A 14,657-nucleotide genomic window follows, 5' to 3' on the forward strand; every position below is an offset into this window, starting at 1 on the left:
GTAGCCAGTAATATCCGAAGGGTCCTAACAGGTGAATTCTGGTGCAGACGGGTGGAGCAGTGTGGAATTGTATGGGGAACATGGGCGAAGCCACAAACGTACAAACCCACACATTTTAATTTGTATATATATAGAATATTGTCTGGTGCGATGGAGGTTCTGGGGCCTTGTATCGGAACAGAGTATGATAAAAGAATATGTGGATTATGTACATTCAATAAGGAGAGCGAAACTCTAAAACACCTTGTACTATATAGTAAAGCTTTATTACCAAGGAGATTGTTTTATTTCTCACGTTTTATTTATTCAACCTTGGCTGTGTTTTCAGATGACCTGTGGAATTGTTTAATGAATGAACTCCAATTGTCTTTATCCATTGCACTATTTGCCTTTTTAACTTAAATTATTGATGACCTAGGCAACATTCCTGCACTTACTAAAGCACTTTTGAGTATATTAATGTTTTTGTAATTGTATTTGCATGTGTTTTATTTTATTGTATTTATTTATGTATTTATATAGCGCTGCAGCCCACAGGCATCAGAGTGCGTTCCATATAGACACGAACATATTGACGGGACAACATATAGCTGCGAGGTGCAGAGGTCAGCAGATTGTTAAGGAGGGGATTTATTTCAAGAGCAAGGTCTTCAATTTCTTTTTGAAACTTGGGAGATTAGAATCAGATCTAAGGGTCTCTGGAAGTTTATTCCATTTTGCTATTGCTTTGGTCGAAAAGTCCCTACCTGGTCCCTTTGCCTTTTTATGTTGACGTGGTATGGAGGAGGCCTTTGTTTGTTGATCTAAGATTGCGGCTAGGTTCATACTACATGAATTGTTTCTTTAGGTATGCTGGAGCATTTCCATATCAGCAGCGATGAACCAGTGTCAAGGATCTGAATGTGATAGGCTCATCTATAGCTAACCAGTGAAGATCTCTTCTCTCTCCTGTGATGTGTGCTCTTTTTGTTTTGCCAGTTATGTTTCTTATGGTGTTGTTCTGAATCACCTGATACTGTTCGAGGCATTTGTTACTAGCGCCCAGTATCAGGTCATTTCCATAGTCTAGTCGTGAGAGAAAAGTGGCCCGGGCAATTGTTGTACTGTTTTGTTTATTTAGCAGGGGTCTAATTTTCCTCAGGAATCTCTTGTGGTACTGGCAATTTCTTTTGAGGTAGGCACTTGAGCCTGAGCTCCCACACAGGCCTGCAAGTATGTGCCTAGGGTCTAAACTTTTTCTGTAACTGGAATTGATGTCTCTTTGATGTCGAATTGGGAGGTGGCCTGGCTACGTTTTTTTCTGGCGCAGGGAGAGCCAAAGACCATTTGCTCTGTTTTGGTGCCATTAAGACACATCCAGTTAGCTTTCATCCAGGATTCGATGGTTTTGTATATCAATGTTACTTTGTCACTGTTTTGGTTGTAGTCTCCACTGAGTTCAAATATCAGTTGGGTATTATTGGCAAAGTTAGTAAAAAATATGCCGAGATGAGTCAACAGGGTGCATAAGTAACACAGTTACATATTGAACAGTAGCGGGGAAAAACTAGCTCCCTGTGGGACGCCACACTCCACTGGTTTGGATGATAATGCATGATTTCCCATGATTATTTTTGAATTTCTATCTTGAAGAAAGTATGGCACCCAATCAATGGCTCCCTGGGAGCAGTTCCCCACTGATTCCAGGGCCTCCCGGAGCTTCTGGTGATCTAGTAAATAAAAGGCTGCCAAGAGGTCCAATAGAATCAGTAAACCTTCTTTACCCTTGTCTAGTGAGCCCAGCATTTCTGTATGCAGGTCAAGTAGTGCAGACTCTGTGCTATGGTCTTTTCTGAATCCTGACTGTTGTGGAGGAGGAGATTGCTATCCAGATACTCTTGGAGGTGTTCTGTACCAATCCTATCTAGTATTTTCAAAAGACAATTACAGTTGGTTATGGGTCTGAGGTTTGAGGGGTCCTGGTGGCTTAATTCTGGCTGTTCTGGTAGGGGTGTGACCGTGGCTGTTTTTATAGCTGTAGGTACAATGTGGTCTCTAAAGGAAGCATTTACCATTCTTTTAAGAAATGGGATGAATGTTTCTGGGTTGTCCAGTATCAATTTTGGTGGTTATACATTTTCTGTACAGGAAGTGCAATTTATGTTAGAAAGTGTTTTCCTCATGTTGTCTATTGTGATAGGTGTGAACAGGAATTCTGGACTATTTGGTTTATGATTTTCTTTCTTAGTGTATTTAGGATGGATGGGACTATGCAATTTGTGTTTAAATATTCTGCTTTTAATAATGTTTTCATCATGTACTGTAAAATGTTTGATTTGTGAAAGGTTTCCTTTTTGAACCATAGCATAATTAATACATGAACAAATAAATTAATAATACTGAAATATAACTAGTGCACTCAGTATAGGAAGGATATTTAATGACACATTTGTCTCCTTTTAGACAGTTAAAGATTTCTAATGCTCCTAATTAACCACTTTAAATATGGGGGGGTCCCCCGTAATGAACGAGAGGCAAAGAAGGGCACACTTCAACCAATGCAATTGGTACAAAAATCAAGTATTTTTATCCAGGTGATTTAAATATTTGTATATACATGTATAAAAATCAAGTTCATCGTAGTCATTATGATGATTAATGGTCTCACTTTCTAATGAACAATGCAATCAATATGTTTAACATAGTAATTCATCTTCATTTCAATGCTTTTCCATCATCCATTTCAAGTTCAACAATTGGTAAATTACATTAATACAAAAATATTTAAATCATAAAGATAAGAACAATTGATTTTTTACCAATTGCATTGTTTGAAGTGTGCCCTTGTTTGCCTCTTGTTCATTAAGGGGGACCCCCCATATTTAAAGTCTTCGGCCTGGTAGCAAAGACCCAACAAACAGCACCTGAGAGTAATTTACATTATATAAAGAACTTTGCTATATGATCTACTATGTGTGCACCTTCACAACTAATGTTTCCCTAATTAACCAATTCCCAGATTGAATATATATGTTTTAATAGAGCCCAAAATTATATGTGAAGCAACACATTGGCGAGAGAGGCGAGGTGGACTGCATGGGTTATGATTGGATGAAAGTCGGTGGAGCTCTTAAGGTTGATAGCGCTAGCTCGGATACTGTATGAACAATAATATCTTAATTTCTTTTCTGAGCTCTAAGAGCATTAGGGACATGCAGATGTTTGGTGACTTGCCAAGCAGACTTCAACAACATGTGCTGACAAGATAGGTTGTGAGGTGCTGTGATGTCAGGGTTGTGCACAATTATAACACACTGATGGAAAAGATGAGCTCTTCAGTAGGAATTGAGAAAGAATGTGCAAACTATGAGTAGGAGCTCATAGAATTGATGATAGGTATTTCAATAAGCAATTCTGTTTGCGCTGAACATGGAGATTTTTGGGACCGAATGATGAATACTCTGTGAGTCACTGAATTGCACATTTAGCACAAATAAACAATTGAGCGACCGTTTGTGTAACAATGAGTTTGTTATGCTGGAAATTATGCATTGGGTGAGAAAAAGGCACTTTGGTAAACCAATATAGAATAGTTTGCTTTGAAATGAGGGTATTTTCATTTGAAGAAAGAGACATATGTTAAATGCTGAATATATTCCATGAAGCAAACAAGCGCATCATGAGTACGGTAGTGACAGTGAAAAAATACAGCACTTTAATACCATATCATTGTGAGTTGGGATCATTGATATTGATATTGATATTTTATTTCTATTGCACTCATACACAAGTGTTTCAGAGCGCGACAAGGCAAGGGAGAGGAATAGGAGAGAACAAAACAATGATCTTACTAGGCTCAGTGACATTGAGAATGCGCAAGTGCATGAGAGAGGGGGAGGGGAATATGCATGGAAGGGGGGAGAAGCGGAGAGTGCGTAGCAAAGGAGAAACAGATAAATAATAATAAATAAATAAAAAATAAAGGCAACAAACAGTATTAATGCAGCCAGCAATTGGCAAGTGCTGGGTTTAAGGAAGCAGACAGGGTAGGTATGATAAGTGCAGGAAGAAAAAAGTGGGGGCTGTATGGGTACAGATACAGAAACCGCAGTGCAAGAGGTGGAGCGGAGGCAGTGCCGGAGGGTGGCAGGGTGAGCAGGTACCTGGGCCCAAAGGACAGAGGGTGGCCAGGTGCACGGTGCCAAGAGAGAACACATCAGCAGGGGAGAGGGGGAGCGAAGGCAGAAGGAAAGAGGAAGGTCTTGAGGTGCTTCTGGAACCGGAGATGGTTATGCTCAAGTTTTAGAGTGGCAGGGAGGCTGTTCCAAGGGGAGGCCCAAGCCGAAGACTGTGATCTACCCCCAGTTTGTTTCTTTGAAAAACAACTGACCCTGAGGGAGTTAGCGGTAGAGGAGCAAAGAGCTCGAGAGGGGAGGTATTTGCAGAGGGATAGCTGAAGCTATTTTGGACCCAGATCCCCAGAAGGCCTTGTGGACAATGCAGATGGTTTTGAATTTAATCCTTGCATCCACTGGGAGCCAATGGAGAGATTGCAGAGCTGGAGAGATACAATCATATAGGATAGTCATTGCATAGGCTATATAGAAAGGACTGCATGGAGAAAATAGCCCGCATTCACCCCATGCATTATGGTCTATATACACCATGAAGTAAATATCCCATTAAATCCTAACCACTAACCACTCCTAATGGGATGGTCTATTTTAAGTACAGGCTTTTCAAACAGCACCATTCTCATATTGAGGCCTAGTTTGAGAACACAATTAACAATATGAAATGCTCTTCTGTAGGAGGTTTAAAGACATCTGCAACAGTAACACATTTCAAAAGAAGACACCAAGCAGTTAGACCTTTAAATATTCTTAATCAGTCATGACTTGAAAAATAGCAGCAACATCATCAAATCTTTTGTTCTTACCGCGTGTGGAAATTGTAGAAAATGGAGTACTGGTAGTGGAGCTTGTAGTTGAGGAAGTACTGGTAGTGATGCTTGTAGAAGAGGGAGTACTGGTACTAGTTCTCGTAGAAGATGGAGTACTGGTAGTAGTGCGTGTTGAAGATGGAGTAAAGGTTGAAGTGCTTGTAGTGGAGAGAGTGCTAGTTGTGGAACTTGTAGAAGATGGAGTACTGGCAGTGGAACGTGTAGTTGAGGAAGTACTGGTAGTGATGCTTGTAGAAGAGGGAGTACTGGTACTAGTTCTCGTAGAAGATGGAGTACTGGTAGAAGTGCGTGTTGAAGATGGAGTAAAGGTTGAAGTGCTTGTAGTGGAGCGAGTGCTAGTTGTTGAACTTGGAGAAGATGCAGTACTGGTAGTGGAGCTTCTAGTTGAGGAGGTCGTGGTGCTTGTTGAAGAGGGAGTACTTGTACTAGAGCTTGTAGAAGATGGTGTACTGGTAGTAGTGCTTGGGCTGGTTGTATAATTCTGGCATGGCTCAAAATTGTAGCTGTAGCACAGAAATCTGACTTGATAGTTTAAACACGGTGGAACCTTCTGATCCTGATTGTAGCACACAAGTCCATATTTATTACATGTTACTTCTTGGCCAAGGTTCATAATTGGTGTGTTTGGCTCATTTTCTGCTCTGCAGCCTATATCTCGTGGAGATTTACAGATTTCATATCCTTCAGCTGTAATATTTTTAATTGTCTCAAAGTCTCCAGTCCCATTCTTTGGATTTGTTACATCAAACCATGGTGTCCAGTTCAGGATTTCCTGGGCAAGTTTGCAGTCAGGAGCTAGTGGCACTGTTGGAATAAAGTGAGTCATTGGTGACTTGTGCATGAAGCTAAAGCTGCATCAGATCTCCTAGGAATACATTTCAAATCTAAATCTGTGCTGCTGTTACTTGTGAGGCTCTCCTAGAAATGATACTAAGGCTGGGGAATCAGTATCCGAGCAGGAGATTACTGTTCTAAGATGTGCTGCTTCGGAAAAAGGAAAGGTATTTTCCTCTTTTTTGTTATAGGGGGGGCTCGGCTCAAGAGGGACCAATACATTCTTGTAAAAGTAACAATCAAGAATAGGCTACTCTGTCCTTCCACACTATATGGTGGGGTATCAACCCACAACCAATAGAAGACTCCTATCTCCTGTTCTCTTGATCAATGCTTAGTCAGTTTATTTAAAAAAAATAAGTATTCATTATTTAATGATAGAAAAAACACATAGATAAAAAACAATCAATACAAATTCACAATCCATATCTAGATGGTATCTTTTACAAGAACGATATTTGTGCGGTTATTAGCAGTGTGATAAAGAATGTTATGTTGTTCTAGTAATAGTGTAATCGAACACTTGTCTTGATTTGAATGATTTTCCACCCTCATGTAATATCAAACTTCAGCTTGTGCCCCCACTTACCCTGTGATTTTATTGACTCAAACTATGGGACATCCAGATCATTTCTTCGTTACACCCAGGATCACCATATGGCTCCTATCCTCTCAACTTCTTTTTGAACATGTTAACACAATTGACACTGCCCTGCTATTTTAAAAAGGTTTCAAGATGCAAATGTAAAAGTAACCTTCCACAAACAAACTTCAAGGATAAAGAAACAATCATGCTGAAGCATAATCACGTCTCTCCCAGCCTGTCTGAAAATGGTCCATCGTTTCAACATGCTCTGGTCCATATTGTATGCCGATAGCAACATACCTTTAAGATCAATACCTCCCTATGTATTAATATTAGTGGCCACTCCTTTCTTACTCTAGTCTAAAAATATCCATTCACTTGGCTCCAGACCTTTAGTTGGCGCTTCCTTTCATGCTCGATTTCTAAGCTTGCTGAATCAACAAGGATTCTGCAAAATCCATAGCCCATGCTACTTCAGCAGCCACATGGGTGCTGCAATGTAGTCTCCCATTCTAGCCAAACACACCCCTGGGGAATCCTATTTTAGTCCAAGTTTTTTGCATTTATATCTGTAACTGGAGAGGGAAACCAGTGTGCAAACTAAAAGAAATATGGAGCATAAAAACCCACATTTAAAAATGTATACGAAAACCATCTGAAATGTGATAACGAAAAACAAATAGAAAATTGAATATGATAAGTATACATTACAGAAAACAGCATTAAGAAGAGGCAAATATTACATAAATCTAAATATTTCAGAAATTCCTTGCTGCCTCCTTCTAAAAACGTGCATCACAATATTTTCAACATACTTTCATGAAGTGCCATGTTGTTTTTCGATCGTCTGCATATCTGCATTCCATAATAAAATATGTGTTTGAATTCCTCAAAGCTGTAATGACACCTTGTTGGAGCATTGCTTTTCCAAACTGTGACCACTGGAATTTGGGCAATGATTTCATCTTTTGTTTTTATTAGGGCATCCCATCCCAGTTGCATTCGATCCTTCCATACCCCTCCCTCTCTTGCAGACTCTTAACCTTTCCTCTTTTCTCCTTCTTTGTTTCAGCCCATCTCTGATGTGTAAGGGGTTAATTTCTTCTCTCTTCCTCTTTCTCACTCTCTTCCAGTTCCTTCTTTTGACCAGTTCTCCAATCTTCTGCCTTCTCTGACGTTTCCTCTTCCTATGTGCTCCCTTCTCCTCTATGCTCTCTAGTGACTCTGCTTTTCCCCTGATTCTCTCATTATATTGACTCACTTGAAATTGGCACTTTATTTCTCGAGCACACTGTGGTATTTGTCTTTTTCTCCCCTCCTGTGCCGCCATCCAGCCACTTGCTCCTTGTCTGCCTTCTTCTCCACTATTAGGGCCCACTCTCCTTTTTTGTTCCTTCTGTGTCTTTTCTATTTGAGTTCATCTTCCTAATTGTTTTCTATATGCAGACCTCCTCCTCTTTACCCTATGCAATTTCTGCCTCTGTCACTATCGAGTTAAAAGTGAATTACTACTTCCAGTCACTATGAACCATTCCATTACTATCTTTTTATAGCCATCTCCACTCTTGGTCTTCCTCGTAATCCAAATGATTGGACTCTCCTGTCCTCAATCTCTCAATAGTGGCCAGACGTAGGACCCACGCATCATGTCCAGTTCAATGCTGGCTATGTCAGAGGCAGGTGTCGTGTTCTGATATGTAACCCGACTTCCTGTGAGCCCTACTGGACAAAGACCCACTTGCCGGTTTTCTGTTGCAGCACCTATGCCCTGATCAGAGTCATCCCATCTTAGTACCACCAACAAGAACAACAGAGGTGGCCTGGTTCCAGTGCTCAACCTGCACAGGACACCATCTGTCCACATCCTTCTCTGCACCAGCTTCCATATCCATGAGGTAAGTGGCTAACACCAGTTTCCCAGGGCATCACTTATTCCCCCTTCCCTCCACACATGATGAGTCCCAGAACCTGAGGCCCTCCCCTGCTCCACAACCTGCTCTGCAGCATCTGGCAATATCACAAGCTATAGTAGGGTTGTGCTATCCTGTAAGAAGTGGCCCATCAAAGGCACAAGTCAGTCAGTTTGCAAGAACTTAAGTAAACATTTTGCAGTTAGTGTTGAATAGTCCCATTCATTTAAATATACATCTTGGGCTATGGATAATTCCATTTCTTCATGCATATATTTGACTCAACTCATGCCCTGTGAGTGGTAGAAGAATCTGGTATCTTACCACAGACATAGCCTCTGGTAAGTTTTTAATTGAGCCCCATACTACTTTCATGGACTTTTTTCAGTAATTGCAGCTTCTCTGATACAGGAGCAAGTAGATCACTGTGGTGTAAACAATCCAATGTAATTCCATTGGATTTGAATGGTATTAGCATAATTGACCTAAAAATATTTTACCTAAAACATTTATTTCAGTTTTTTTAACCTTTTCTTTTGGTCAAATGTAATTAAATATATATATGGGGTGGGTAAGTGTATAGATTAAGTTAGGGGAAGTGGGAGGTGTTGCAGGAGGGTCTCCCTGCATTTTAGACCAAAAAAGAGGTCAGATATGTTTGATAAAATGTGATAAGGTCAAATGTTTTAGGTCAAATCGACCCAATCCGTCTTGTTAAGTCTTATTAGATTGGAATGGAGAGTACATTTCACCGCCATGTGATATCGATTTGTCCGTATCATTAAAAATGACAGCAACACAATCAAGATGTTTGCTCTCAAGCCGTGTATGATAATGGCTTCCCAGCATTGTAATAAATCTCATAGGCACTTGCTCTAAGCTGTTCAATTGCATTCTCAAACCCTTAACTACATCATGTTTTAATAGAGGACCTTGCTTTCGTTAGTTTAACCGTGGCATGACCTATTGGAATTCCCTTAGAGATCAAGTCAACATTTTTGTCCACTTCTTAAAGCTTGGTATGGTTTTTCCACATGTATTTCCCATTCCTTTCTCTGAAAATAGCAAGCACTTCCAAGAGTTAAAGTACAGAGTTCCAGCATTGACAAGGTAAGAGGGTAAAAGGGCTGATTTCATCGCCTTTGAGGTGTCAGGTGGTCAGGAAAGGTTCCCACTATCAAGAGGGATCCATGTTGCGGGTGCCATATTTGTGACTGGGGGAGCAGCGAACTGGGGGCGATGTGGTAATTCCATATGTATCCAGTGTAGTTAATTGTGAATGGAATATGTTACTGTTATTTTGTGGTTAAAGTTTATCCATATTAGATTGTATGTGCAAAGACAGATAAAATGCTAACACCACATAATTAAATATAAATATACAAACATAATGTGCTATGGAGTGGCAAGAAGTAGGCAACAAGGAGTTTTTAATGCGCATGCGAATAAAGTGTCTCTTCTGAAGTGCCCACTGTAAAAGACTGATATTATTTATTAAACATGATGCACACTGAGAAACATATAAAGGGTATTTATGAATCTGTATTAAGTTTTTTTTTTTTATGAATTCATTCAGATTATGCAGCCAGCAGTTTGTGCTGTGACTTTCAAGAGGCGGGGAAAACATCCAGTTTTGCAGGAGTGAAGGGCAAAGGAAAGTCAATGATTAAACACTGCCGACACAACCCCTGAATCATGGAAGTATTTTCGCAGTGCAAAGTCTGTGCAAAGTCATTTTGTACTGCAACCGTGCAACCATGCAAAAGATTCCATGAATGGGGCCCACAGTGTTTTATGGCTTGAAAGTTTTGCAGGGTACAGATGTAATCTCCTTAAGTGAATTGAAATTTCGCAGAGTGACACAGCCATTTGTTTGACCAGTAATAAATATGGGATGAAATAGCACCCGAGGATAAAGTGATGAATACCGAGTAATTTGAATTGTATTTCAATATGTAACGTGCATGTTGGAATGGTAGTCATTTCGATTAGAAATGGTAGCTGAAGGAGATGGCTGCATGAGAGCTCTGCTCCTGCCCTGAGATCCTGTTCTATATATTATGGCAAACCCAACTTCAGTTGAGATGGCTGCCCCCCCCACTTCTTCGAGGAGATCCGGGTAATGGGGTGAACATACAGAACCACAGGAACGTGTTTCTCTGCCTTCCAAGAGAGCTAAAAAGGATGGTCTTGCTACCTGCAGCGCTGAGGCCCAATCTGCTGAAGACTACTTGACAGAAATTATGGACAGTGTTGTCCTCTCCATTGGAAAAATTAAACAGACAGTGCTAGAAATTAAGAATGATCAGGCACTGGTCAAAAAGCATACAGATCCATTGGAGTCTAGAGTGTCTGATTCTGAAGACCAACACCTGACCCTGGAGAACAAGGTCTCACACCTATCCCTGATGTTGGATGATGCTCCAAAGAAAATCTCTGCACAGGAAAACTACTCTAGATGTTCAAATATCAGGATCACTGGCTTCCTAGAAGGGGTTCAGAGTGGCTGTCCAATGGATTTCCTGCAGAATGTTTTACCTAAGTTATTGAAGTTCCCCCTGGTAATCATCATCAGATTAAGAGTGCTCATCTCACCCTTGTCACCTAAGTCAACAGTTGGCCAACCCCCCTGAGCTTGTCTGGTAAAACTACCCAGGTTTCATGTTAAGTAGCTCCTGCTGAGAAAGGCTAGATAGATGAAATGGGAAATACACTTGATTATGTTGTTCAATGACTACAGCAGGGAGATTGCTGCACAGAGAAAACTTTTCTTGGACTGCAAACGAGCATCAAGGTAAAAACACATTTCTTACTGCATGATTTATCCTGCTATTCTTAAAGTAGTTGTGGATGCGTCTACTCATGCACTCAATGACCATCTGAAAGCCATGGACTTGATATGATATGAAGTTTATTTCTATCGCACTCCTACACAAGTTTTACAGAGCGCTGCAAGGGCAGGGAAAGAGGGAAGAACAAAACCAATGATCATACTAGGCCCTTTAACATTGAGAACACGCAAATGCATGGGAGAGGGAGAGGGGGAAACGTGCATGGAAGGGGGGAGAAGTGGAAAGTGCGGAGCAAAGAAAAAACAGATGAATAATATCAATAATAAATAAATAAATAAATAAATAAATAAAAGAGCCAACAAACAGTGGTAGTGCTGCCAGCAAGTGGCAAGTGCTGGGTTAAAGGCAGCAGATAAGGTAGGTCTGATAAGTGCAGGAATAAAAGTTGGGGGCTGTTTGGGTACAGATAAAGACCCCAGAGCAAGGGGTGGCCTGGAGGCAGTGCAGAAGGGTGGCAGGGTGAGCAGGTACCTGGGCCCAGAGGACAGAGTGTGGCCAGGTGCATGGTGTGGAGAGAGAACAGATCAGCAGGGGAGAGGGGGTCGAAGGCAGAAGCAACTAGGAAGGTCTTGAGATGCTTCTGGACCCTGAGATGGTTCTCCTCAAGGTTCAGAGTGACAGGGAGACTGTTCCAGAGGGAGGCCCCAACCAAGGACAGAGATCTACCCCCAGCTCGTTTCTTTGAAAAACGACTAACTCTGAGAGAGTTAGAAGTAGAGGAGCGAAGAGCAATAGAAGGGAGGTATTTGCTGAGGGATAGCTGAAGGTATTTTGGACCTAGGCCCCATAAAGCCTTGTGGACAATACAAAGAGATTTTAATTCATTCCTTGCATCCATTGGGAGCCAATGGAGAGATTTCAGAGCTGGAGAGATACACGATCCCAGAGCTTGAGGCCAATGACAAGTCCCACAGTCCTGTTCTGGATTAGCTGCAGAGGACGGAGAGTAGAGGAAGGTAGATTTAGAAAAAGGCTGTTACAATAGTCTAACCTAGAGAGAACCAGAGCTTGGGAGATAGTGAACCTCTGGGGGAAGATAGGAGGTGCAGTAGGCAGTTTAACTTTTTGTAGACATCCAAGATGTGGGCAGAGAAGTGAAGTGTGGAGTCAAAGATGACCCAGAGGATCTTAGCCTCACAGGTAGGGGTGGAAGGATGGCCAAGGGAGGCCAGCGAGAGAGTGAAGGGAAAGGATGGTGAAGGTGTGCCGATGAGGAGAATCTCCATCTTGCTGGCATTCAGACAAAGATCGTTGGAGGCACACCAATCTTGAATGGCAGTTATGCAATGAGAGATGAGAGAAGGGGAGGAGGTGGCCGAGGACAGCCTGAAGATGAGTTGAGTGTCGTCCGCATAGCACTGGAAATTTGAGCAGCAAATGCCAATGCAGTGGACGAGAGTGGCTGTCATGATGCCCGCTCCCGGGGAGCCGGTTCAAGCCCTGCGTCCCCGAAAGCGGACATCCAGTCCCCAAGGAAGGACCCAGCAACCCCATATAGGTGCCCTTTGGACAGTGTCCTGGCGCCTATGGCGCCAGGCCCATAAAAGACATCAGTCCTGGTGCCATAGGTGCCAGGCTCATTATGGAAGTGCTTGGGTGAACTTACCTGATGCAGACCATGCTGCAGGATCCCGGCCTCCTTAAACCCTGAAAGGAACTACTTTACCTGTGGGACTAATTTACCATCCGGGCGTGTTCGGGGAAGGATACATACCTGATTGGAGGAAGGATACATACCTGGAACTTCTTCCAAGGCGATTTAAACCCCACCCGAACAGCCACACGTGCTTCGTGTTGTTCTGCATCTAGCAGCTGTCCAGTGAATCCAATCCGAAAATCCAGTGAAGTAACTGGATACCAACGCGCCCCTGCATCAGAAGCAGGATGGAGAGCTCGTCCTTCCAGACCCTAAGGTGAGACGCTATGAGGAATCACAGAAGGGTTTCAAGGAAGGTGAGAGGGGAAAGTGGGAGGCTGATTGCATCACCCTGCAGACAGTTAATCCCCTATTTTCGCCTACAGAAGGATACTTTTGCGAGCCAGACAAGCCAGATTTGGGGGCCCGGTCCAGTCCGTCTACCGAACCCTGCGCATCACCTTAGAAGAGGTAAAAGCAGCGCGAACCAGGCCAGCACCTCTGTGGGAGTCAGGTGAGCGTTACAGAACGCAAAGACTTCCTACAAATTCCCACCCAGGTGCTATGGAAAGTTCTGAGACTGATCAGTTGGCCCAATTACTGGGGGAATTACGGGCCGAAGAACATGCCGCTCGTCAAGAGACTAAATCCCTCAGGAGGGAATTAATAATATCAAAGGAAAAAACTAATGACCTGGCGAGACAGCTTTTGCAAGGTCAATCTGGGCAAACCCCTCTACCCGGTTGCGGAGGGAACCCCGCTCCGGTGGGTTCCAGTAACCCTGTGCAGATTAATCTACTTGGAAACATGCCGCTGGCCCCACCCGAACGCTTTGCTGGGGACCCCAAACGATTCGCCGTATTCATGAATCAGTGTTGTTTGCACTTCCTATGCAGACCTGGGGCGTTCCCTAATGATCAGACCAAGGTAGCCTTTGTATTGTCATATCTCAGCGGATGCGCTGCCGATTGGTCAGTTCCACTGGTTACTCGAGATGACCCAATTCTCCGTGATTTTCAAAGGTTTCAAGCAAGCATGGAAAGGTTATTTGCTCGACACTCTCAGGGGCAGGCTCTGGATGACGAACCTCTATCCCTGCGACAGGGCAATCAGGACCTCCTATCCTATATTGCAACCTTTAATAGACTAATTGTGGAAACGGGATGGCCAGAGGATAAAAGAGTCACGTTGTTTTATCGAGGCCTACGCGGAGAACTTAAAGATGTCTTGGCCCAAGTTGTAAATCGGCCCCAAGAATGCACAGAGTATATAGACTTAGTGGTCCAATTGGATCACAGACTTCAAAACAGAAAAGCAGATCGGTCAAGGTTTGAGACCCGGGTGTTGGTCAAGACCCATGCTAATCCCAAGGGAGTTGATGTCTCTGAGCCTATGCAAACTGGAGGGGTTAAAGGACCCTTAACTCAAAAAGAACGTGAAAGGAGGCGGCAGTTAAAATTATGTCTTTATTCTGGACACTTTCTACGAGATTGCCCGGCAAAACCGCCCCGAAAGGCGGTAGGAGCCGCTGATAAAAACCATGAAGACTCTGTTTCGGGAAATGACTCTGCCCGACAAGTGTAGGGGTCCTCTTGCCGAGCTTGAAAACTAACTCTCAGACCTCGCATTTCATTGTGCCAATGGTTCTCGTAGATCCAGAACAGCTTAAGCGGTTGCATGCAATAAAGGCATACATCGATAGTGGGGCTATTGGAAACTATGTGGATCGTGAATTGGTCTCTAGGATTAACCTCCCTCTCTGTCCTAAAACCAGCAAAGATGTCATCACCACAGTCGATGGAACTGAAATTGCCTCTGGACCGGTAACACATTCCACTACTGAGGTGACTCTTATTGGTCCCGACGGCCATCGGGAGGGTGTTGTGTTTGATGTAAT

The sequence above is a fragment of the Ambystoma mexicanum genome, chromosome 11 (assembly GCF_040938575.1).
Source record: "Ambystoma mexicanum isolate Mex_15411 chromosome 11, UKY_AmexF1_1, whole genome shotgun sequence".
Taxonomy (NCBI): domain Eukaryota; kingdom Metazoa; phylum Chordata; class Amphibia; order Caudata; family Ambystomatidae; genus Ambystoma; species Ambystoma mexicanum.